Here is a 24698-nt window from a genome sequence, read left to right as displayed (position 1 = left end):
CATCTGTTCTTGTCTTTCACCTTATTTCTTAGGCTATGTTGTAGCTAAGGACATATTAATAATTTTTAAATATTCAATCTCCCAAATTTGACAATACCACACTAAAGCATATACACATGGGCTTCAGCTGTCTACCAACTTACTACTATTCCAAAAGCTTTTTGTCTAAAACACGTATGTGTAATTGGTGCTGTAATTAATTTGTTTAACCATAAATGCATGTCTATTTTGATGTACAAGTAATTGTGGACTCAGGTTGCAACCATTGCTGTTGTTCTTATTATTTGAATATCAGTGTCCCACATACCTCTCAGCTATCCAGATGTATTGCCATTATCATCATTTATTATTATTTGAATGTCTCGGCATACCTCTCAACTGTCCAGATTTTTGCAGAATGTCCAGATTTTGATCTAATATTTTTGTCTGTTCCGCATAAAATTTGTGTTTTGCTGGCAAATTGTTGAGGACTCAAGTCATTAAATAATGACAAACATTTGAGTTTTACACTTGTTATTTAGATAATGCACACTAATTCAAAACAAATTATTATAGCAGTTTTTAAATTAATGATATTTAAACATTGTCTCAGATTTCAGGCCTTTGTAACCTCATTACTTTTAGCTTTGTGTAGATTTCTTGTGATTAGAGGTTGAGAGATGTGCTAACAGGAACTGTGGCTCAAAAAAAGGTCCATACTAGGAAAGATGTGCAGCAGGTAAAGGTGATAACGGATAATGAGGAAAACATACTCACAAGCAAGGAGAGTGTGTTGAGCAGATGGAAAGAGTACTTTGAGGGGTTGATGAATGAAGAGAATGAGAGGGAGAGAAGGTTGGATGCTGTGGAGATAGTGAATCATGAAGTGCAGTGGATTAGCAAGGAGGAAGTAAGGATAGCTATGAAGAGAATGAAGAACGGAAAGGCTGTTGGTCCAGATGACATACCTGTGGAACCATGGAGGTGTTTAGGTGAAATGGCAATGGAGTATCTAACCAGATTGTTTAATGAAATCTTGGAAAGTGAGAGGATGCCTAAGGAATGGAGAAAAAACGTTTTGGTACCGATTTTTAAGAATAAGGGTGATGTGCAGAGCTGTAATAACTACAGAGGGATTAAACTGATTAGTCACAGCATGAAGTTATGGGAAAGAGTAGTGGAAGCTAGGTTAAGAAGGGAAGTGATGATTAGTGATCAGCAGTATGGTTTCATGCCGGGAAAGAGCACTACAGATGCGATGTTTGCTCTGAGAGTGTTGATGGAGAAGTACAGAGAAGGTCAGAAGAAGTTGCATTGTGTTTTTGTAGACTTAGAGAAAGCATATGACAGGGTGCCTAGAGAGGAGTTGTGGTATTGTATGAAGAAGTCAGGAGTGTCAGAGAAGTATATAAAAGTGGTACAGGATATGTACGAGGGTAGTGTGACAGCGGTGAGGTCTGCGGTGGAAGTGACAGATGTGTTTAAGGTGGAGGTGGGATTACATCAAGGATCAACTCTGAGCCCTTTCTTATTTGCAATGGTGATGGACAGGTTGACAGATGAGATCAGACAGGAGTCCCTGTGGACTATGATGTTTGCAGATGACATTGTGATCTGTAGTGAGAGTAGGGAACAGGTGGAGGACATCCTGGAGATATGGATATATGCTCTAGAGAGAAGAGGAATGAAGGTCAGCAGGACTAAGACAAAATATATGTGTGTGAATGAGAGGGAGGATATAGGAATGGTGAGGATGCAAGGAGTAGAGGTGGCTTTGTGAAGTTGGATGAGTTTAAATACTTGGGATCAGTAGTTCAGAGTAATGTTGAGTGTGGAAGACAGGTGAAGAAGAGAATACAGGCAGGGTGGATTGGGTGGCGAAGAGTGTCAGGAGTGATTTGTGACAGCCGAGTACCAGTAAGAGTGAAAGGGAAGGTCTACAAGAGGGTAGTGAGACCAGCTATGTTATGGGTTAGAGACAGTGACATTGATAAAAAGGCAGGAGTTAGAGCTGGATGCGGCAGAGTTAAAGATGTTAAGATTTGCACTGGGTGTGACGAGGGTGGACAGGATTAGGAATAAGTATATTAGAGGGTCAGACCAGGTTGGAAGGTTTGGAGACAAAGCCAGAGAGGCAAGATTATGTTGGTTTGGACATGTGCTGAGGAGGGATGTTGAGTATATTGGGAAAAAGATGCTAAGGATGAAGCTTTTTTTAACAGAAAAACAGGAAGGCCTAAGATAAGGTTTATGGATGTGGTGAGAGAGGACATGCAGGTGGTTGGTGTGACAGAGCAAAATGCAGAGGACAGTAAGAAATGGAAACAGATGATCCGCTGTGGAACAGCTGAAAGAAGATGATGACTACCTACTACTAGTAAACAATTGTATAACTCCATGTATTTAAATTGTGTGGCTCTATCATACGTGTGTGGAGTAATAATTTATCCATATAGATAGATAGTTACATTATTACACACACAAAACGAAAAGGACTGCAACGCAACCACTGTTTCCCAACTGAAATGTAGTGTGTATACCTTTAAGTTAAGGGAAAACGGACATGCATGGGGTGAGGGTGGAGAGCAATTTACAACTTTGCATCACATACGTTTTAAAACATATTACTACAGATTAATTGACAGCTAAACTTAGTTAAAACGGCCTGTGTCACTTTTCTTGTTAAACCACTTTAGGTCGCTGCGTGAATGGAAGGCGGCCAAGCCTAGGAAAGTCAGGAGCTCCGCGTTAACGTACCCGCCTTCATTTCCTGGTTTTAATGCTGTTCATGGTGTGATCTGTTCCTTTTACGAATAGACTTCATTGTTGAGTTTATTTATCCTGGAAACCAAAATACATGGTTTTGAGGAGAAGTCACTAGTGTATTGTGTTAGTCTACATTACTTTACGTGGTATTCTACTGTCATGGAGGTTGCATAATACTCTCATTTTTTTCTAAATAAGGAAGAACCTAATTTGAACTTCAACGGACAGCCGTGTGATTCTGTTGTCGGAGGTGAGTTGACATATTACCTCCCCTGTTTTTAGCAGGAGTATTTACTCAAAAGGGGATGCATATGGGTATTTGATTGATAACGAGGTACTAGAAATGTAAAACGGGAGAAAACAAGAGTGCGATGTCCGGTTTATGATCCGTTCATTTAGTTGACGTTGCCCTGGTTACAGCTGTCGGATGACTCGGATATTACTAAAGAAATGTAACTTACTCGTTACAAGGAGTTTATAATTTTGTACCTAGGCAGTGCGTCGTTATGGAATCGTATTGGAATTTCAGTATAGGTACGTGCAAGTTTTACTGACGAGTTCTCGCCTTCCTTGCTACTCCGGTAGGGGGTGATGGACTCAGTTGACATTTCAGTTGGATCTGAAACTGTGGAGGTGATCTGTGTATTCCGATGTTTTGAACACAGCTTTGGGGCAGTGCGTGTCAAGTTAATTTTTGAGGTGAATGTCCACGTCTGTTATATCATATAACATATTTCTTACATTTTGTCCCTACTCCAGTGCTTGGGGCTCTCTGTTTCCGAATTCTCAAAATTGCCATTTTTAGGTACCTGCAGCACTGTCACACTGAGGAGGAACACCTTTTCCTTTTAAGCTTTCCCATTTTACACATACACTGGTGTGAACACCTTGTGACATTCACTTGTAATATAGCTTTGCTTGCAACTGGCGTAAATTTTTTATGTCTAGTATTATTGATCCTCCACTTCTCCTGGTTCTTTAGCTCTGAACGTTGGTCATAAGTAATGTGACTAAGCACTCAGCCTTTTCACAGCAAGCCTACTAAATGATCTTGTCCAAGGACCCTTTTCCCCCATAACTTGGGCCAGTTTGTGTAACATCAGTAGTAGTTTGATAAGTCAGATCTTAAGATTGAATGCATAAGTAGTCATAATAATAATACAAATTAACTAGTTGGCCATATGTAGTATATTATCAACCTGATTCACGCTGTACTTTTTTTAATGCACTTAATTTGTTCCACTAGAAGGACTTGTTGCGTCTTTCGGCTTTTCCCGGTTAGGGGTCGCCACAGCGGAACTCCGGTCCGCAAATGATTGGTAGTAGTTGATTTTTACGTGCCGAGTTACCGGCCCTGACGCACAACCTTCAACGAAGGTAGGCCCATTCACGCATGTCTCCACGCAGAAGACGCTCTAGCTGAGAATCGAACCGGACAGCGTCTTACTGTGAAAGTGACAACGCTACCGCAGCACGACCACCGTGGATGTTCCACTAGAAAGACTAATTATAACACAGATTCATGTGAATGCAAATTAGTGATTGCAATGTGTATTATAATGTGAGTTAAAGGGGACCCTTAATATAACTGATTGGAACATGTATGATTATAGCTACTTTGTGTTTTTGCAATAATCCATGACCAGGTGTGATTTAACTGTGTCATCTACTTCAGTTGGAAGGATTATTATATGCATTTAAGTGAGATAAAGCACTGAGCTACGTCTGCTTGGATTTTATCAGGTGCTTCATTTTTTTCCCACATACCAGAGAAGTGCCGGTAGGTGAGTTAACTAATATACAGTAAACTAAAACAATGTTACAGTAGATTTAAGTTTGCAGCAGTCTTACCAAATAACGGACACAGTTGTATGGCACACAAATGAATTAAACCACAATTTAAGGAATTTACAGTTAGATTGTGCATAATTCACTGCATAAAGCAAACCAGTGTCTAGCTATTCAAAATGTAGTGTGTGTGTGTCCGTCATATGTTAATATGTTTATGCTGCTTTTCTACCTGGGGGGCTGCTGAAAAGAGGCTTTGTACACAAAGCAAACCAGTGTCTAGCTATTCAAAATGGTGTGTGTCTGTTCGTCATATGTTAATATGTTTATGCTGCTTTTCTACCTGGGGGGCTGCTGAAAAGAGGCTTTGTACACATTCTCAGTTAACAAATGTAGTATGTGAAAAACATAAAGTTCAAGTCTTCTAAACTGCACAGAGGTGTGTTTACAGTGTGTGAATGAATGTGTACATGGCAGCCTGCAATTGATTCATTCCTCATCATTGGTTCTTTGCTCTACACCCTTTGCTTTTTCAGGGTACGTTCTGGCTCCTCCATTATCTTGAATAGGCTAAAATGGGTACTGGGGATGATTAAGAGAGTTGGTCATGCTGTCTGATGTCTGTAGTCCTTTGTGTATAATATTTTTAGCTGTCTATGGACATTCACTACATGGCAAGTTTGTCATCCACATTATAAGAATATTGACCATTAAGTAGCTGGCTTAGTTCAGAGAAGAAACAGAAATTACTCTTCTGCCATAAATTTATTTATTTATTTATTTTACATTTGTTAACCGGGAGAGTCCGACTGGATACATGTCCATTTTCAGCAGAGGCCCGGGGAGAAAAGCTCCAGGTACATAACAGACATATGAACATTGCTAATGCAAAAAAGGAAGATAGTTGAGTTCTAAATACAATATAAAGATACATCACATCTTGGGGGAAAAAATAACAGCAGCATATAAAAAAAAAAACATAGGTCAGTTACAAAGGCGAGGCGCCTTGTTAAAAAGCGGTTAAGGATGGTGAGGTAAGAGAAGGGTAAATGATAGTGGTTAATCAGGTTTGGAACAGGGACATTGCCAGAGAGTATTGAGATGGGGTTTAAGCTTTTTTTTTTGAATTGTAGGAGTGAAGGTTCTGAGGTGAGCATGGTCGGTAGGGAGTTCCACATTTTACCTACAAAGTTTGAGAATAGAGAATCCCCAGCAGAATTATTGGCTTTGGTAGTTTGAGCTAAGATCTTATTGGAGGAGCGTAAAGATTGCAGGTTAATATAGGGGTGAATGATGTTTTTCAGAGCTGGTGTTTTCTCTGGGTGATACAGTATCTGGTGAGCCGTTTTGAGTTGGTTGAAATGGAGTTGGCTGGAAAACTCTAACCACCCTAGTTGCTTCAAGTTAGTGCAGTGGTGCGTTCTAAAGGTGGAATTTGTGGCAAATCTAGCTATGTGATTGTAACAAGAAGCAAGTTTGTTAATGGTTGTCTTGTTTAGGTTTGTAAAAAGGGGGGAGGCATAGAAAAGAGTTGATAGTAGGTGTGTGCTGGCAATTGTAATTTTAGCGTGAGGAGTGAGAAAGTGTTTTACTTTATATAGAGAGAGCCAAGCTTTTTATTGATGGTTAGATTGAAATGGGTGTCAAATTTAAGGGAGTTATCAATGCTAACACCTAATAGCTTTGTGTGAGCTTCTGGTGATACATAGAGAAGGTGGGGGGAAGAGTCTTGTTAGTGGGTGAGAAAGTAAGTAGTTTTGTTTTGTTGGGGTTGAGAACTAGTTGACGACTTGAGAACCATTTTTCTATTGGGTTGAAGGTGTCTTGGGTTGAAGCAGTGAGGTCTGCCAGGTTGGAGGCAGTGCTGATGATAGTCGAATCATCTGCATATTGAATGCATGTAGCATGGGGGGGTGATTGTGGGCAGGTCATTAACAAAGATGGTGAAGAGAAGAGGGCCAAGAATAGATCCTTGGGGAACTCCCAAGTGTAACAGGTAGGCATGTGGATAATTTGTCCTGCCATAGAACAGCCTGTTACCTATTGGACAGGTAGGATTGGAACCATTTCAGCGTAGAATTGCTGAGTGATAGTTTTTTTAATGTATGGAGGAGTTGAATGTGGTTCACCGTATCAAAGGCCTTGGAGAGGTCTAAGAAAAGAGCAGATGATAGTTTTATTATTGTTTCTGAAGTTATTGATGGTATTAGAAAAGGATAGTAGGGCTGATGTGGTACTGTGATTTGGCCTGAAGCCATGTTGGGAGTTGGCTAGAATTTTATTTTTGGTGAGGTGTTCCATCAGTTGTTTGTGGACACACTTTTCCATAATTTTGGCCAGGGGTGAGAGTATAGCTAGTTGGTTAGCTCTAGTGAGCTACCACCTTTATGGAGAGGAATAATGTGGGACATTTTCCATATGGAGGGGATGAAGGCTTCTGACAAGGTACGGTTTATGATTATGGAGACGGAATAGGAAATGGCATCAGCTGCTTTTTGCAGAAACTCAGCTGGGAGAAGGTCAGCTGCTAGCTTAGTGGGTTTTAGTTTTTTAAGAAGAGATGTTATAGAGGATATGGGTACTGGATCGAAGGTAAATAGATGATCTGATGTAGTTGTAGTATTCTGCTGGCATGGGTAGTGGAGTGGGCTGGTTGTTTGTTTGAATTGTGTGGCCAGGGATTGTATAGTTTCTGTGAAGAAACTATTGAATGTGTTAGCAATGTTTACAGGGCACTGTTGTTTGCAAGTTGTTGGAGTGGGGGTGGTTGCCTGGCCTGGGTGCAGGAGCTTGTTTAAGCCTGCCCAGAATTTTTGTGGATTATTAAGGTGTTTGTGTTGGAGGTGGAGGAAGACGTTTTTTTTTTATTATTTAAGATCATTCTTTTAGTTTCATTTCTAAGTTGCCGGAAGGTTTGGTGGGAGTGTGGGTCTTTACGCCATGTGACCCACATCTTGTTTCTAGATAGGATTTTGGATTTTGTTTCCTTAGAGAGCCATGGTGCGGTTTTGGTTTTAGTTCTAATGGACCGTATTGGAGCATGGGAATCTAGAATCTTGAGGAAGGTGGTGTTGAAGTAGATAACTGCCTCTTCAAGAGGAAGAGACTTGAGTATTGTCCAGTTGTGGGCTTAAGTTCAGTTTGAAAAATGGAGGGGTTGAATTTATTATTGTTCCTGATTTTTTTTATATGGTTGTAAGAAGGGGGGTGATTTTCTTGAATTTGATAACATAGGTAAGTGATCACTCATGTCCTCTGGGTGAGTACCTGCTGAGTGCTGGTCAGGATCTTTATTAGTAAGGATCCAGTCCAGGATGCTGTCTTTGTTTTGGGGTTTACCTAGTCTGGTAGGAGTGGATATGAGCTGAGAAAAGCCATGTAGATTTATGCTGCTAGATGGGGAGCTAGATGAAAAGGAATTCCAATCGATGTTGAAGTCACCTAACACTATGGATTCCTGGGGGTGAGTTTGAGTTAACCAGTGGAGAAAGTCCTTTAAGGTTTTGTTATTATTGTTGTCTGGGGGGATGTAAATACATGCTATATTTATGCTTTTATGTTTGTTTGGTTGAAGTTTTACAAGTAGAATTTCGGCATTGTTTGTTAGGAGGGGTTGTGGAGAGGCAAGGGAGATTTGTAATGTACTTTTGTAGAGTATGGCTACACCGCCACCTTTACGAGTTATTCGGTCTGCTCTTAGTATATCATACCCTGGTGGGATAATCTGTGTGTCTTTCGTACTTGGTTTAAGCCAGTTTTCTGTGAGACATAGTAGGTCTGGGGAACAAGTAGCTAAAAGGGCATGTAGGTTGTGAATCTTATTGTTTACACTTCTGATGTTTAGATGACAGGTCAGAAGAGAGTTAAAGGGTCTAGAGTTTAGACTGAGAAGTGGAGGGGAGGATAGGGTGGAATTAGAATTGAGTGGAGGGGAAGGGCCAGGGTTGGGGTGGATATCACCATCTGTGACTAGTCTGTGATTCAGAGTGGTAATGAATTTGAGGGCTTTGAGTAGAAGTTTGTAGTAATGTTTAACATTTGGCCTAATATTGGTAGGTTTGATAATTGCATAGCGTTCGAGTTCTAACAAGGAGGGTGAGTAGGGAGTTGAGTCATGGCCTCTGTTGTTAATTGTGGGGGAGGGGTTGGTTTGGTAGCCTGGGTGGTGGAAGCCTATGTAAGACCAGGTTTCATATAGGGTAGCTAGGTAAGGGACAAGTAGGAGGGGAAAAAGAGTTAGTATGATAAGCTTCCTGGGTGGTGTCATATTCCGTTTGATCTTAGAGGGCGGTAGTGAGGTACAGGAAGTTAGTGGACAGTAGGGGGAGTGGTTTGAGGTTATAAAAGTACGAGTACTGGGGGCGGGTGGGAATAGGGGGCGGGGAGTGGAGCGAGCACGAGCGAAGCGAGTGCTTGCGGAGCGGGGTTTACACTAAGCCACTAGAGCCCAGGTTTCAGGATGCAACTCCTGAATAATTAACTTGCAGGTTTGTTTTCGGCAAATCTACTGTCCTTATGGAAAATGATGAGAATTTCCTTACTCAACAAAACCTGTAGTCCAGAAATCCTTCTGGTTGAATTAGCAACTACTGGAATGTTAATTTTTTTTCCTTTTCAAAGAAAAAAAAATAGGATATCCAGCAAGAAGGCAATAATGGCAGTTTCTCAGTCATGAAACCTGAAATCCTAAACCCCAAGCAGAGGAATTTTCTCTCAGGTGGTCTAAAATGCAGTATGCACCTAAGAAACAGCTTAACTTTGAGATGTTGTAGGTGGAGAAATAGATCAGAAGTGGAAGACTGTAAGAAAGTCCTGAAGTGAACGATCTACAAAAATGTAAAAATTTGAGGCACAGAGCAAGAAGACCGACCTTAACCCTTGGCTGTAATTCAGAATGATGACCTCTTTTCGTTTAGTTAAACTATAACAACCCAGAGAACTCCCCTCTTTCAGTTATAAGCCATCCCTTCTCTATTGCATCCTTTACTCCTTATACAAATACATTTTCCACCCAATCCAAATATAATTCACAGATATGTCATTCTCCAGTCCGTTGAGCACAAGTCCAGCCAAAATAGCTAAGTCTGGTAACATTAAATCTTCATGACATTTGTAATAAAATTACAGAACTACATGGCTTGATATCATTCTGTTCCCCAGATATCCTAGCCATCACTGAAACACTGCTTAAATCCAATATGAAAGATACAAAATACTACCTCCTGACATACCTCTCAACCTGGAAACATTAAACATCTGGACAAAGGCCCATGGGAAGTAGGTACAACTGGGCAAAAATCTGTACACTGATTAACATAAGGTTTGCATACATAATTATGCAACCCCCACCCATTTCCATGGAATTGTGTGAGACCAACATTTCATAGGTGTGTACTAGGATAATGGGCCTGGAGCCGTTACAAGCCTAGCCCATAGGATTACCCTGGCATAGTGCCACCCGACCTTAGTTCCTATTGTCTCTGTCGAATAGAGCCACTGGAGTGATCCTTGGGGTGAATTTTCTATTTCCCATCCAGTCATCAAGATTTCTGTTGAAGAGGGCCAGTGAGGTGCTCTGCCTGACATGTATGGGAAGTCTTTTTCCATAGCATGGGCAGTCTTTTGATTATGAACCTGTCCCTCCAGCATGTTCTGTTGATTGTGGTAATGAGGTTGAGGTCTCTGTAGCATTTGGTGCGGAGGGATTGGGATTTCGTTAGCTGTAACATTTCTAACAGAACTGGGTTAGACATGGCTTTGTAAGTCAAGCAGAGGTCGCTTCTAAGTAGGTGATATGAGCCAGAGAATAGTTGGAGTAAACTCCAAGTGTTTAAGGCCTAGGATCCTCTTTGTGAGGTACTTTTGCAGCCTCTCCAATAGTTCCAGGTGTCTAGTGAGGTACATGTCAAATGGGGCATTGTACTCTATGATTGGCATAAAGAGGGAAGAGTAGAAGGAGACATTGTCCTCTTTCTTACTGAATGCAAAACCCTTAATAATGAGATGTGCCACATGGAAGGACTTTCTGACCACAGTGGCAACGTGGTGGTCAAAAGAGAGGTTGCTGTCATCCTGTGTTCCCAGATCTCTTATAACGCCTTCTGTGTTCAGTGGACTACCATCAATGTGGTAATTCAAGGGAAATGGGTTTTTCCCAAGGGGGATGACACATTTTTTTGGCATTGAGCTTAAGGCCATGGGTTCTGACACCAGTCATTGGTGTCATTGAGGCCTTTCTGTAGGATGTCAACATCACTTGGGGAGTTAATAATGGCTCCCAACTTGCAATCGTCTGCAAAATTTGTCAGCCAGAGGCCCTTCGTATTGGCCTGGACTTCAGAGAAGTAGATACCAAACAGGAGAGGACCCAGGATCTAACCCTGTGGGACTCGACTCGTGACTGGTCGACAGTCTGACTTGGAGTCAGCTACTTTCACACCGTGGGTTCTATCTGTGAGCCAGTTTACAACCCACCTAGTGATACAGGGGTTGATTCCTAGCTTAGTGAGTTTTTCTATGATTCCGAAGTGGGGAATGGTATCAAAGGCCTTGGCCAGATCAAGGTAGGCTGTATGAACCACCTTGCCTTCATCCACAGCTCTGGTGACTGGCTTAAAGACGTCAACCAAGTTGAGCAGGCATGATCTGCCCTTCAAAAAACTAAACTGTGTAGGATCCAGAGTTTGGAGATTCCCTATATCCTTATTTATTAGGTCAATGATGATGTGGTCCATAGCTTTGCATATCAGACTCGTCAGGCTAATTGGGCAATAATTCCTGGGGTCTGTAGTCGCTCCTCCTTTGTGGAGAGGGATGATTATAGCAGTGTGCTATTTGGTAGGGACAAAGCCTGAGATGAGGCTGGGGTGCCAGTTCACTGTGTAGTTCATGTAGAACACAGCCAGGGATATTGTCAGGTCCCATAGAAGCTGTATTCTTTGCCTTGGACAGCGCTGCTTTAACCTGTGCAGCAATAATACCGGGTGCCTGGCAGTTTACTGGTATTGTGATTGGTCCTTTGGGGGGGGGGCTAAAGTTAGCACTGAATCTGTCGGCCAGTATATTGGTTATATCGTTTGGCTCAGTATAGGAGGTACCATTGTGCAGTAGCTCAAAACAAATCTGGGTCTTGCTGTGGAGATTCTTTACATAACTATAGAAGGTCTTGTGGTTATCTTTATCATCTGCTGCAGTTCTGTTTTTATAGCTAGCTTTAGAGGATTTGATGAGGGATCTCAGCCTTTTGTTGATGCTGATAAGGGAGTTTTTCCAGTCTTGGGACTTTGCCTTATTCCGCATAAGTTTCTTCCTTTTGTTGTAGAGTTTGTTTATGGCAGGGGACCACCAGATTGGCTTCCATTTTTTTTTTTTTTTTTTTTTTTTTTTTTTTTTTTTGGAGGAGAGTGTCTTAGTTCCATTGGGTATGGCGAGATCCATGCAATTGTGTACGTGTTCGTACAGTGCATTGGTGTATGATTCGATGGTCATGCAACTATTTGCCATTTGCATGGGTGCTGTGAAGCTAGCCACTTCTTTTTTTTTTTTTTTAGGAGCTCAAAGTTAGCTTTGGAGAAGTTATTCATGGTGGTTATCTTTGTGGGGGGTGGGATGTGGATTTCCAAGGTAATTAGTTTGTGGTCTGATCTAACCAGGGAGGAGTCTACTGTTGGTGTAGAGCAACGGTTGCCCATGTTAGCAATGACCAGGTCAAGGATGTTGCTACCTCTAGTGAGGGTAAGAATGAGGTGGTCCAGAACATTGGAATTAATGAATTCCAGAAAGCATTGGGCAAGTGTATTGGTACAGTTTTCCCAGTTAATGGAGGGGTAGTTGAATTCGCCCAGTATGAGAGTGTTAGGTTGGACCCTAATGTTCTCCAGGGTGCTTAGGAACGTGGAGTGTGAGTCTTGGGACATGGTTGGGGACCTGTAGCAGGCTATGACCTGAATCGCTGTCTTACCCAGTGTTAGCTGCACCTGAACTATCTCAGATGTGTTATGTTGGGCTACTAGTCTGGAGGTGTGCGCAACCTTTATGAGTATGGAAACACCAGTGCCTTTGGAGCTTCGACCCAGTTTTGGGGCGGAAAGGCTTGGAAGGACCTGGTAGTACAGGGGTGCTTTCTGCTGCCTTGAACCAGGTCTCCATTACAGCACAAATTTCGATGCTCTCCATTTTAAGGAGTGCTTCGAGTGAGTGCATTTTGAGGTTTAGACTTCTAGCGTTGAGCAGCATGACTCTCAGACTGCATTTGTTTGAAGCTGTTACAGTGGTAATTTGGTCTTTGGAACACCTAAAAAAGGCACTGTAGGGGTGGCAAGCGCCTTGGCCAGTATCTGGAAGCCCAGGGGTGACAGATGCAGGGTATCTCTGGCAAAGTATCGTTGTCTGTCTATCATGTCATCCCAGCCAGATACTGGATCCCCTTCGAATGACACCAGAAACTTATCCAGTTGTTGAAATCCATCATTTTCTGCTTGTACTGTAGTATCATTCTGGGTGATGGTAGGATGCTGCTCAGGGCTAGGGTCATATCTGCCTGGGCTACATAATCCAAGAGCTCCTCCATGTCTGTTTTCATGTAGTCCAGGGAGATACGTCTTGGGTCATTCACACCCACATGTACCTGTTATTGAGGGACCTGAGTGCGTTTGTTATGTGGCGGATCCTGGCACCTGACAGGCAGCTGACTGTTACTTTCTCCTTATTCATCCTAGTGAGTGGGATATCAGTGTGCCTCACTATCCTGTCACCTATGACTAGTGTGTTGGGCATGGTGTTTTGCCTTAGGAGCTTTGGTTGAGTGGCACACTGTTTAGGAAAGTTGTGTCTTGTCATTATTGTTGTGTTGTGGTCAAAAGCAAATTGACGAATAGGCAAAATATTTATAACCAGAACAATAGTGTTTTAATTATATTAACATTTCAACTTGTGTAAAACTAAAATGCAATTTTTTATACAAATAAAATTAGCTGCTTCCGCCTTCTACACTAATGTTAAGTAACACAACGTGATATTTATTTTTATTTTTTATTTTCAGTTTGATTACCAGGAAAGTCCACTGGGCCCAAAAGTGCCTGTTTTCAGTAGTGACCTGGGGAGAAAAGCTCCATAAACAATACAGTAAAGAATACATAAGTATAAAAGGTACAGTATATAATACATATACCATAAACAATACAGTAAGGAATACATCAGTATAAAAGATATATTATATAATACAGTTTACAGATATGAGCATTCAAAGCAAGCATGATCAACTAACTTCACTGTGGAAGATCTAAGGGTTACAATGTACAGATTATTTGAACTTACATTCTTACATTAGAAGTGTGTTTACACTTTACATGCAGTTATTCAAAGTACGTAAGGTAAACCCTTTACATGCACTCAATAAAAATAAGTGGCTGTTTACAATATTTACAAAATTAAAATCATGTGAGAGTTGCTAAAGCATTCACAGAGAGCTTGAATCCATTCTAGGAAGTAGTAATGAGAGTTAGAGAGAGGTTAGGAACCAGGAGTATACAAAAAAACTCCTTGGGGAAATGTGATATGACCAGAACAATACTTAAGATGCAGTTGAGGCACTTGTCTTAAAGCTCAAAATAAAATTAACTTAACCATGACAGACCACTAACAAAAACATCTGCAATCGAAATTATACGCACACAAGCAACACAAATGCACAGTTCCTACAAATGATAACAGAATGGGTGTCAAGAAGGGTAGAAGCAGAACTAAAAGTTAAACTGCTGTCACCAGCTAGGGCCTAATTGATGCAACATATTTTCATAATCACATTTAAGAAAGTAACTACGTCACATAAAAATAAGCCAGATGCAAGTCCATTACACTAAAAACTTTCTATAAATACAGACAACTCTCTCAATCTAGCAGCACGACTTTTAGGCATGACTGAGCTGAGGCCGTCATTATGCAGAGAGGGGGTGTGTACAGTTCACTTCCATCACAGACTATTGGGGACTAGCATAACTCTGTCCTTTTTCAGGCTTAATAAGCATACATACCTCTCAACCTGTCAGCCACACTCTCAACTTCTTAGCACAAGAAATCTGGACAAATGCAAGAATAATGGGGGGGGGGGGCAAAAATAGGGACAGATTTTAAATATTGCCATTATAAACTTAGAAAGTTGCTAGAATAATAGGTGCTACATTAGTCTGCATTTAATGAAGGCTATTAAGCCTGAAAATTCAAATGTCTGTTATTATTCAGTGATTTCAGTCCTCTCTGATTTACCAGAAAAACAAAAAAATTAAGAAAACTCTGCAGATACCTGGACAATTGAGAGGTTTGTATGAGAAGTAGTGCTGTACATTTAGGAGTGAGAAGGACTGAAAACTATGATCACACAACTCCATTCTCCTTACTCTGGTAATTACTCTTACTGACAACACAAAATCTATAAAAAATGTGTTATTGAAAAGTACATATTTCTTTTGTTTCTTCTAATACATTTTGTAACTGCAGTTGTTAATCGCATTAACATTTTAATAATACTTTAACAAACATTACTGCTGTATGAATTTGTTGTGTTTTGCATTTCACTTTTTTTTCTGCTACCTGGGTTAATCCGGCAACTGGTTACTTAGGATTGCTGTTCTACTTCCCCGGTACACATTATTTTTCAGTAACTCTGAGACATTGCCCAGCCTTGCTGGCTCATGACCTTGACTCACGGTGTCAACCCTCAACCTCGTATGCCCAAAACCAGGGACAAAAGCTCCAAATTAGGAACACTACTTAAATATTGGTATTACTGACTTACAATGTTTGTAAAACAAGTTAAGCTGAATTGGCGCATACTTTCTAAAGCAGGAGAAATCTGAAAATGCAAAGGTTGATATTATCTATTGAATTTTTTGAGGAAAGGTCATGTTTTATAGTCACCAGTAGTAGAAAGAGGGCAAAATAAAATTCTGATACCAAATCAGGGACAGTTGAGAGGTATGCTCCCCTAGTGGCAACTGCAACAATTACAGACAATGACTGTGAGGAAGAGGCTGAAAAATGCATGCAGTACTAAGAGAAACAGAAAAGAATGTGGTTGAAAACAACAGAGAAGCAATATATCTGAGGCTAGTACAGAACAACAGCTAAAACACTGAAGTCATGTCCGTGTAACATTTTGTTCATTTAGCCTCATTCCTTCATTCATTCAATCACTAGTAAGTGAAAAACACATTCACATGTATTGCACAACTATTGTCATGCATGGGAATCTGAATTACTACATTTACATTTACTTCTACCAAGGATTGTCCAATAATTAGGTGGCTCCAGCAGTTGAAAGCGCCTTTTGAAAACTACCATTTATAAGTCAAAGGTCAAACTCTGACACAGCAATACCTTGACACACAATAGAGCAGTAGGAGTAGAAATTCTCAGCTTAAAAAAAGGATACAATACAAAATGGATGGCAAGGAATATCAAAGCGCACTCGCACAGTAGTCCATAAGCAAGAAAACAAAGATTGTAGCCTCTATCCTTATTTATCACGCTGCCCCCCAAAAAAGTTCAACAAGTGCCCAGTTCCCTACGTGTGTTTTTTTTACTTACCTTGAGGTTGAGACTCTAGCCGCCAAAGCAGGAAAGTAAATTCCCTCTTCGTGGTGTCTCTCCCTCAGCTTCTACTGCACTGCACTAGTTTACAAAACTAACTGTTACTGTACACACAGCTCTAATCCATCTAAAATAGAAACCTTCACTGACAGGCATTCAGCAGATCATCAGTAGTCCTTGCAAGCAACATCCTCACTCATTGGTCGGTGCTGCCGCGGCTGTACAATTACTGTTTTTTTGGGTTTTTTTTTTAAATTTCCCACCCGAGACACAAGTCTCAGGCAGTCAGGCACTGCCCTTGCATACTGACGATGCATTATGACCTCGGCCATACCTTTAAAATGGTAAAAGAAAAAAAAAAGAAAAAATCAGAACTTAAAGGAGCCACTCATAAATTCGTGGCACCCCATTATTTTGACCTCAAAACTGGTAAATACTGAGGAATTCAGTACAGTTGAGAGGTATGCCTCCAGGCTATAACATTATGAGGACTGACCAACCAGACTAAAAAAGAGGTGGAGTTACCCTACTGTACAATAGCTCCTTTAACGTATCCTGCTATTCCAACTTCATCCCCAGATTTCACTCCACTGAAATACTAATTATACATTTAAAACTAAATTCTAAAAATGTACTGTGTATTATTGTACTTTACATTCCCCGGAAACCTACCCATACTCTAATAATTTCTCTCATGGGTATCTAGTAGTATTAATTGAGAAAAAAAAAATTCTGGGTGATGTCACTATTGACTGACAAAATGTAACCTCTGGCAGTCCCTCATCCAGTGTAAATCTATTTGGTTCGAGTCAACTAATCTCAACACGTACTAGGTACAGCAAAAGCAATAAGGGCACATTTCTTGATTAGATTTTAGTCTCAGAGATCAGTGAAACATATTCTAACTCCCTAAATGACCATTTCTCTACATACACATACAGACTTGACCACTCATCACTCCATTACCCACCAACTTAAACCAACCAGGAATGTGACAAAATTTAACAAAGGCTTATTCAACAGTATCTTTCAACTGCTCTATACTAAAAAAAAAACCTCTCCCGTTAGATGATGCAGTTACTTTTAATACCTTATTGTAAATGCCCTAAATAACCTTGCCTCTCTACATATAAAAGCAGCAAAAGCAAAACACACCCCCGGCTGTCCACCCTTACCAAAAACATAATGCATACCAGAGACCAAGCTAGAAGGGAGTAAATAAATCCCCCCCCCCCAAAAAAAAAGCCCAAAACTTTCAAGGATACAGGGAACTTTGTAATCATACTAAAAAACAAATGTAGAAAGATAAACAATTCTTTGACCAACTACAACTTAATCATAAAAATAATCCCAAAAAAATCTGGTACTGTATACGCACATTACTCAGTTCCTCTCAAATCTATTCCATCCTCAAAATAGCGACTACATTTAATAAATACTTGAGAGCATTGCTGCCCTCACCAACAGCATACCACCCTCCCCTGCACAAACCCATAACATATTGCCTACTAAACCCATAACATATTAACCAACTGCCCCCCTCCACTGCCACATTAGCACATCAATTTCAGTGCCATTTGCAGAAAATGTTTTGGAAGATGCTGTGTTAGGGGTGTGAGTTTTTGGGGTAAAGAGGAGTTTTTTTGGAGGCTGGTTGAGTAAGAGTTGTGCTCTTGTAAACCAGGTTTCAATGGAGGTGACAGCTTGTTGAGTGATTCTTGGAGGTGAGTTATGGTGTTTGAAGAGCAGATGATGGTAGGGTCATGCATATTAAATCAAGGTCCATTCACAAGAAGACGAATGTAGATTATTGATAAAAATATATTGAATAACAGAAAGCCAAGGTTTGATCCTTGTGGGACTCATGTGGAAGTGGGAAGGTATGCAGATCATTGCCATTTTACAGCTTGCTGCCTGTTGGCAAGGTAGCTAGAGAACCATTGAATGGATGGCGATGATAGACCTTAGTGTGAGAGACGATGTCAAAGGGTTTTGGTCATACCTTTCAATCTGGAGATATCAAAAATCTTGACAAAGGCCCCATGAAAAGTAGGTGCAACTGGCCAAAAATCGGGGCACTAACATAACATTTGTGTGTAATAATATAACTCCACCCACTCTGATGTAATTGTGGAATACCAACATTAACATTCTGCAAAAATCTGGACAGTTTAGAGGTATGTTTGAGATATTTTCACTTAAACCTTCTTAAAACTTTTAGTCTTCACAGAATAAAAAAAAAAAACATTTTAAAACTACCACGCTTAATTGACAGTCCCATCGGAATGTCAGTCAAATCGGCAACACTGGTGCAAAGAATGATGGTGTTTCTTACTACAATCACTAGCAAATGCAGTAAATAAATATTTACAGCAATTTTAGCAAAGGCTGAGAGACTGTTAGGTCAAAGGTACGTGCACATTTTCTCTTTTGTATTGACAATATCCATACATACCTATTAACAAAGTGGTGGAGGCAAATTCTTACAGTTTGACATTTATTAAAAGTACTAGTTAAGCAAAACAGTTTGCCTGCTGTCAGCAGCTAAGGAAAAAAATACATTTTCTAATAAGAACCAACTACAGAGTTTCATGTGAAGAAACAGACACATCTAATCTTCTAATAAACAACTTGAGTAATAGGATTTTGCTTTGTCTACATTGTACTGTCACAAGTATCTGTTTTTACAGATACACATCTTACTAATGCCCCCCCCATCACTTCCACTAAATTTTAATTGCACTATAGAGCAGAGCACACGTTTTGAATGTGGTATGGTAAAGTACCGACTTGCCTTATAAATGTTTAATTTCACAAATCCACTCAGCAGCCATTCTCAAAAAAGGAAATGGAGTGTCCTACTGCTGATACATGTAAAAGACTTGGTGAGGAACTGTCACACAAGTAAAGGTTAATGATAACCTCAAAGAAAAGCAAATCATAAGACTTTTCAGCAAAAAAGGTTTACAATGGTCAGCTCTTTAGCGCTTCAGCGACCCTACAATGTCTGGTCCCTTGCACACCCTCCCCATTAACATACTCAATACTTTTGTATTTCCGCACACAGAAAAGCGTGCTTTCCTCTTGTTAATACAGTTCACGTAGGATTACGCCAAGCCAACTTTCTGAAGTACCTGATGTAGCCCTGTACTTAAAACAGATACAAAGGATCTTTCAGAATTTGGAAGAACAGATTGCTCACTCACCATCTGTAGCATCATCCATATGTGGCTTCCAGAGTGAATTAATCTTTGTGCTTCTGGAAAATGGGAGTAAAAACTTCAGAATACTTAATTTCAATGAAATGGAATTGGAGCCAACAAAAGCAATCATCAGAAGAAATAATGGGGGGGGGGTCATTCTTTTCTTTTTGTTGTCCACCATGTTTGAATACGTGTAATAAAATACATGGTTACTTACAAAGCGTTTCAGATAGCCAGGTAACACTAGGGTTTTAGATGGGCAAACTCCATATGTAAGCAACTGTTTCTTTTTTTATGCTCTCTGCCTCCGAGAGGCAGTTAGGCACCATTTCAAAATGCTGTTGTCATCACGTATGGCTGTGTACGTTGATGATGTTGTGGGATATGACAGCAATGCGCAGTGATGTCAGTATTGACTAAAAATGCAAATAAAACAAAATCGTAATTAGGTAAAGTGGGTGGAGTTGTCTGTATCAGAGAGGTTCCAGTTAGGTGAGTTTTGTGAAGGAAATGTAAATTCTACAAATATGACCTAATCTCTGTCTGCCTTTATTGTTACAGTTAAACTAAACAGATGACTTTTACTAATTACTGCAATGAATTTGCCAAAAGGATGCTTGTCAAAGGAAAAAACTTCAAAGACCAATTCACGTTAGGTTCAAGCAAGGCAACCTTTATTACTTGCAGCAAGGAGACAAAGCATGTAGGCACAAGGTTTGTCTGAAATTACTAGTGATTAGTATGTTATTCTTATACAGTTCTCTTCCTGTCACACAGAAAGTGTTACTATTCTATTGCTGAAGTAGTTAGACACAGCTTTCTGTATGTTCTACAGAAAATGTTACTAGCCTTATTGTTGACTAAGTTAGATTATCTGCTGTTTTGCAAAACATTTTGAGAAACAACCTGGCCTTGGGCTTATTTTAGCTCATTTTAACTTTTCAGTTCTTCAATTGTACTGTTCTAATACATGTGTTACATTTTTTTCTAGATTCAAGGTACATTTCTAGCTTTGGTACAAGTAATGCTGACTATGGTTTATACTTTCAAGCATCTATTGTTTTCTTTATCAAAGCTTCTAGCAGCTGCATACTTTCTCATAGCATAAGCAGAAATGAATATCTCTAAGTTTCATGACATTAGCAGAAATGAAATGCTTCTTGTTAAGTTTCTAATAGCTGTGCAGATTCATGCAGTGTGAACAGAATAAATGTATTAACCCTTTTAAACCTCGATGCATATGACTATTACACATTTTCCTAACATTTCCCCCCTTTTAATACTTTTATTCTACTTTCAAGATAAGCATAAACAGTTTTTTCTTCCCCTAACCTCTTCCTACTCAGGATTTGCAGTTGAGAGAGTCCTTCAGTTTAAACTTTATAGAGCTCAGGAAGTTTTGCTTTATAGATTAGTACTAGGCTAACTGCCCTTGTGGGCCATTTTAAGCCTAGCCAGTTACCCCACATGAGAATCAAACCCTGCACCTTGTGCCTGTAAGGGAAATACCTTAACCATTATGCCAACCTAAAGCATTTTCAGTTTTTTAGCAATTCTTCAAGTTCAGCACCTTGGTATAAGGTTTCTGAAACTGAAATGTCTATAAAGTCTTTAATCAGTCTTTTTATGCAGGGGATGCAGCAGCACACACATACCACTAGTAGGATTATTCCTACACAGATGGCAATCAGATTGTTCATCAGGGTACTGCCCCACCCCCCCAAACAATTTCTGGAAAAAGTCTGTCAATGGATTTGGTCCTGGTTTGGTCATAGATGACACCTGCTGAATTACCTCAAGATGGTTGTCTATCTCGTGTTTGCGGTCAGGAATATATAAACAGCACTCCTCCTGGATTAAAGCGCACGTACCTCCTCTCGCCGCTAAGGGTGAAGTCAAGAGCCATGCGATTTTGAAGCACCACTGTTCTCATGGCAGTCAGTTCATCAGTCATCAATTCTAGGGCAGAAAAGGTTGCATTCCTCATTATTTCGAGAAGCTTAGACAATTTTCTCAGTTCCCAGATTGATTTTGTTGCTCCATATGCTGGCAGCACACCTGCCCACGAGATAACAGTATCACTCAAGTCCACATGTGACCGTCCATTTTTCCCTAAGCCCAGAGCATGATGGTTTTTCCAGCGTGCATTGATTTGCCCCACTGGATTGACAGGCTTCTTGATTTCTCGAACATTCCGAATTTTCCCTTGAGGTAAAACTGCTGTGTCGCATGGCCGGAACCAGGTAGCCCAAAAAACAACTGCCGGACCAATTCTCAGGTAACCATTTATATGCTTTCCTACCACATACAAAGTAACAATCTTCTATTTTGGTAGTAACTTTACTATGCCCTGGCTCTGCATGAAACATTTTTTTGTAAATTATAGACAGTTGTCTATAGAGGTCAGCATTATGTTTTACTTCACCAATTGTCCTATGCATCAGTTCAACAAATGAATCATAACATTGGATCCTATTGCAACACAAGCTATCAGGTTTAGTGTAGCATCTATAGGGAACAGTCACATTGCAATTGTTCCAACCCACCTGAACTGTATCATTCTTGTAAAAACACACAGTTCCCTTCTGTCGAACAGACAAGTGCAATGCTACTTTATCTTGTGATGTGACATCTGATGTATCATAAATTTAAGTTTTCCCAGGTTTTATTGGCTTCTAGGGGTTAACAGCAACCCCCCCCATATGCTGTTGGCAAAGCTGTGCAAATCCAGCAATTCGAAACATTGAAGGTCTCCGCATACACATATTTGATTGCCTGGTAAGTGTTAAAGTTTGGGTGCCACTCTGCGTGCCAGTCTGCACGCTTGTTTAGTTCAATTTGTGTGGCTGGGAAAAGGAATGACCACAACAAAAAGATTATTGTCACTAGTACAGTCAACAGGATGATTATGCAATACTTTTGAGGAAACAGTTGTTCTGCATTTCTGTTTTCTCAGACTCTTTCAAGTAGGTGTATTTGGATCTTACTGAATTCCGTCATCTTGGACACATGCTCTTACTCTCTGCCCTAATAGGACCTTCAGCACCGATGGTTTCTTCACTGGGGTTGAGATGGATCAGTCCTATTGATCTGACCCCCCCCTTTGTAGCCAGACTTTGTGCTGAGGGCCCCGATGAAGAGGTAAGATTTTTGTCCAACTCAAAGTTCTTAACCAGCTTGCAGTGCGTCAGGTGTATCCAAGAAGCTCGTTCTGCTATCTTGACTGCAGTGGGTGTTGAAAGAAGCACCTGGTAGGGACCTTCCCACCTTGGTGATGACCAGTTCTTCCTCTTGATGTTTTTGATTCACACCCAATCTCCGGGCGTCACTGCCACTTCCGATGTCTCTGTTTGTTTTCTATCTGAAACAGAATTTGACTGCAACAGATGTTTAGAACTCCACTTTTTCATATATTCAGCTAGTGTGAAATCAGCTTCCTGGTCTGATGACATGAGAAGTTTCCACTGGGGTGTATAATAAGCCCTTCCAAATAATTTTTCAAAAGGAGTCCATCCTTTTGCTGTAGGGACAGTTCTCATGCTCAGCAGTGGCAGGGGCAAACAGTATAACCTGTTTTTTCCTGTCTCAGCTATTAATTTTCTCAATTTGTTTTTTAGTATACCATTATGCCTTTCAACTATCCCTGCAGATTGTGGATGGTATGCACAATGATTTTTTAAAGACATACCAAAATGCTTACTCAACTGCTGTATGGTTTAATTTACAAAGTGTGTATCATTGTCACTGTAGATCCTTTCCAGAATACCAAACCTAGGAATGATTTCCTTGACAAGTACCTTTGCCACCGTAGCTGCATCTGGATTTTTGGTTGGAAAGGCTTCCACCCATCTGGAAAACATATATACAATGACAAGACAATACTTCTTATTTTCACATTTGTTCAATTCTATGAAATCCATACAGATAGTGTGAAACTGATATGGTGGTGTAGGAAAACTCCCTTGCTTGGGCTTTATCGCCCCCTGTGCATGATGTTTGTTACAAATCTGACACATCAAACAAAATTGTTTAGAGTGGTTTGTAAATCCGTACGTTGTGAACACCTGGTTCACCAGCTGTACCATCCCCCCTGTTGAGACATGGCACTGCCCATGGCTCAACAAAGCTGCATATCGAAACAAATTAGAGGGTAGTATCGGTTTTCCTTCTCTAGAGATGTACAGCCCCTTTCGAGGATTGCTCCTCGTTTTATCCATCGTTGTTTTTCAGCTTGCGTAGTGAGTGTCTGCATTGTTTTTAACATATCTAAATCTGAAATCTCAGGGGGTTGTAATTTCTCATTTAAAAGAAATACTTCTGTAGCTGCTTGTTTTGCAGCTGTATCAGCCCTCGCATTACCTTTTGAAATCCTATCTTGTTGCTTGATGTGAGCTGTGCATTTACAAATGGCTACTTTCTGAGGTAACTGAATAGAGTCTAAGATCTAAAATAAACTGTGCATGATTTATAGGTTTGCCATTAGATGTTATCATTCCCTGGTTTTTCCACTGTTGCGCAAAAACATGTACAGTAGAAAAAGCGTACTGGCTGTCAGTAAAAATGTTTACACATTTACCCTTTGCTAAGGTACATGCCCGTGTCAGGGCAATCAATTCTGCTGCCTGTGCAGATAAGTTGTGTGGTAAAGGTTTTGCTTCTGTAATCCCAGTATCAGAAACTACTGCATATCCTACTAGGTTCTGTCCTGCAGGACCCCTTCTGTGCACGAGCCATTCACGTAGTATGTCACCTCGGCATCATCCAAGGGGACATCCGTGAGATCTTTTCTAGGTAGTGTCTTTTGCTCAATTACCTGCAGGGAGCGGTGTGGTGTGCCATCTGCAGGGGTCGGGAGCAGAGTTAGAAGGGTTTAACGTCATGCAGCGTTCAATTGTCATATGAGGTTGGCTTAACAATATAGTCATACAGGAAAGATGCCTAGCGGGGGAAAGATATGCTACCTTTTCTTGTAGTAAAATAATCGCGACTGCATGAGGTACTCTCAAAGTGAGAGGGTGGAACAAAACTACTGAGGCTGAAGCCTGTACTGCCATTGCAGTTGCAACTACTGCTTGTACACGGTGGGGTAAGGATCGTGCCACTGGGTCTAGTTGTGATTAATAGTAAGCAATGGGGTGTTGCTTATCCCCATGCTGTTGTGTTAGTACTGATGTCATGTAACCCTGCTTACAATCTACAGTTTGGAAAAAACGTTTATGGTAGTTTGGTAATCCCAGAACTAGTGAGGACGCTATTAACTGCTTTAGTTTGCAGAAAGCAGATTCTGCCTCTGGTGTCCATTGTAACAAATCTTGCGCTGCCATAGGCTTTTTATATATACAGTCAGTCAGAGGTGCAGATTCCAAGGCATAGTTT

General features: G+C 40.5%; 1 protein-coding gene across 2 annotated transcripts in view; it reads left to right on the top strand.

Moving 5' to 3' along the window:
• Positions 1–2558: 2558 nt before the first annotated feature.
• Positions 2559–24698, top strand: part of GOLM1 (golgi membrane protein 1) — a 1295551-nt gene continuing 1273411 nt past the window's right edge. Inside the window, exon 1 of one of the 2 annotated variants that reach the window (XM_044060901.1) lies at positions 2559–2995. The gene's annotated coding sequence lies outside the window, so the exon portion shown is untranslated. The remainder of the gene's footprint in view (positions 2996–24698) is intronic. The other variant, XM_044060899.1, reaches the window with a different exon arrangement.

The sequence above is a fragment of the Protopterus annectens genome, chromosome 2.part0 (assembly GCF_019279795.1).
Source record: "Protopterus annectens isolate FY-2018-M chromosome 2.part0, PAN1.0, whole genome shotgun sequence".
NCBI classification, from domain to species: domain Eukaryota; kingdom Metazoa; phylum Chordata; order Ceratodontiformes; family Protopteridae; genus Protopterus; species Protopterus annectens.
This window is presented reverse-complemented; position numbering and strand designations above follow the sequence as displayed.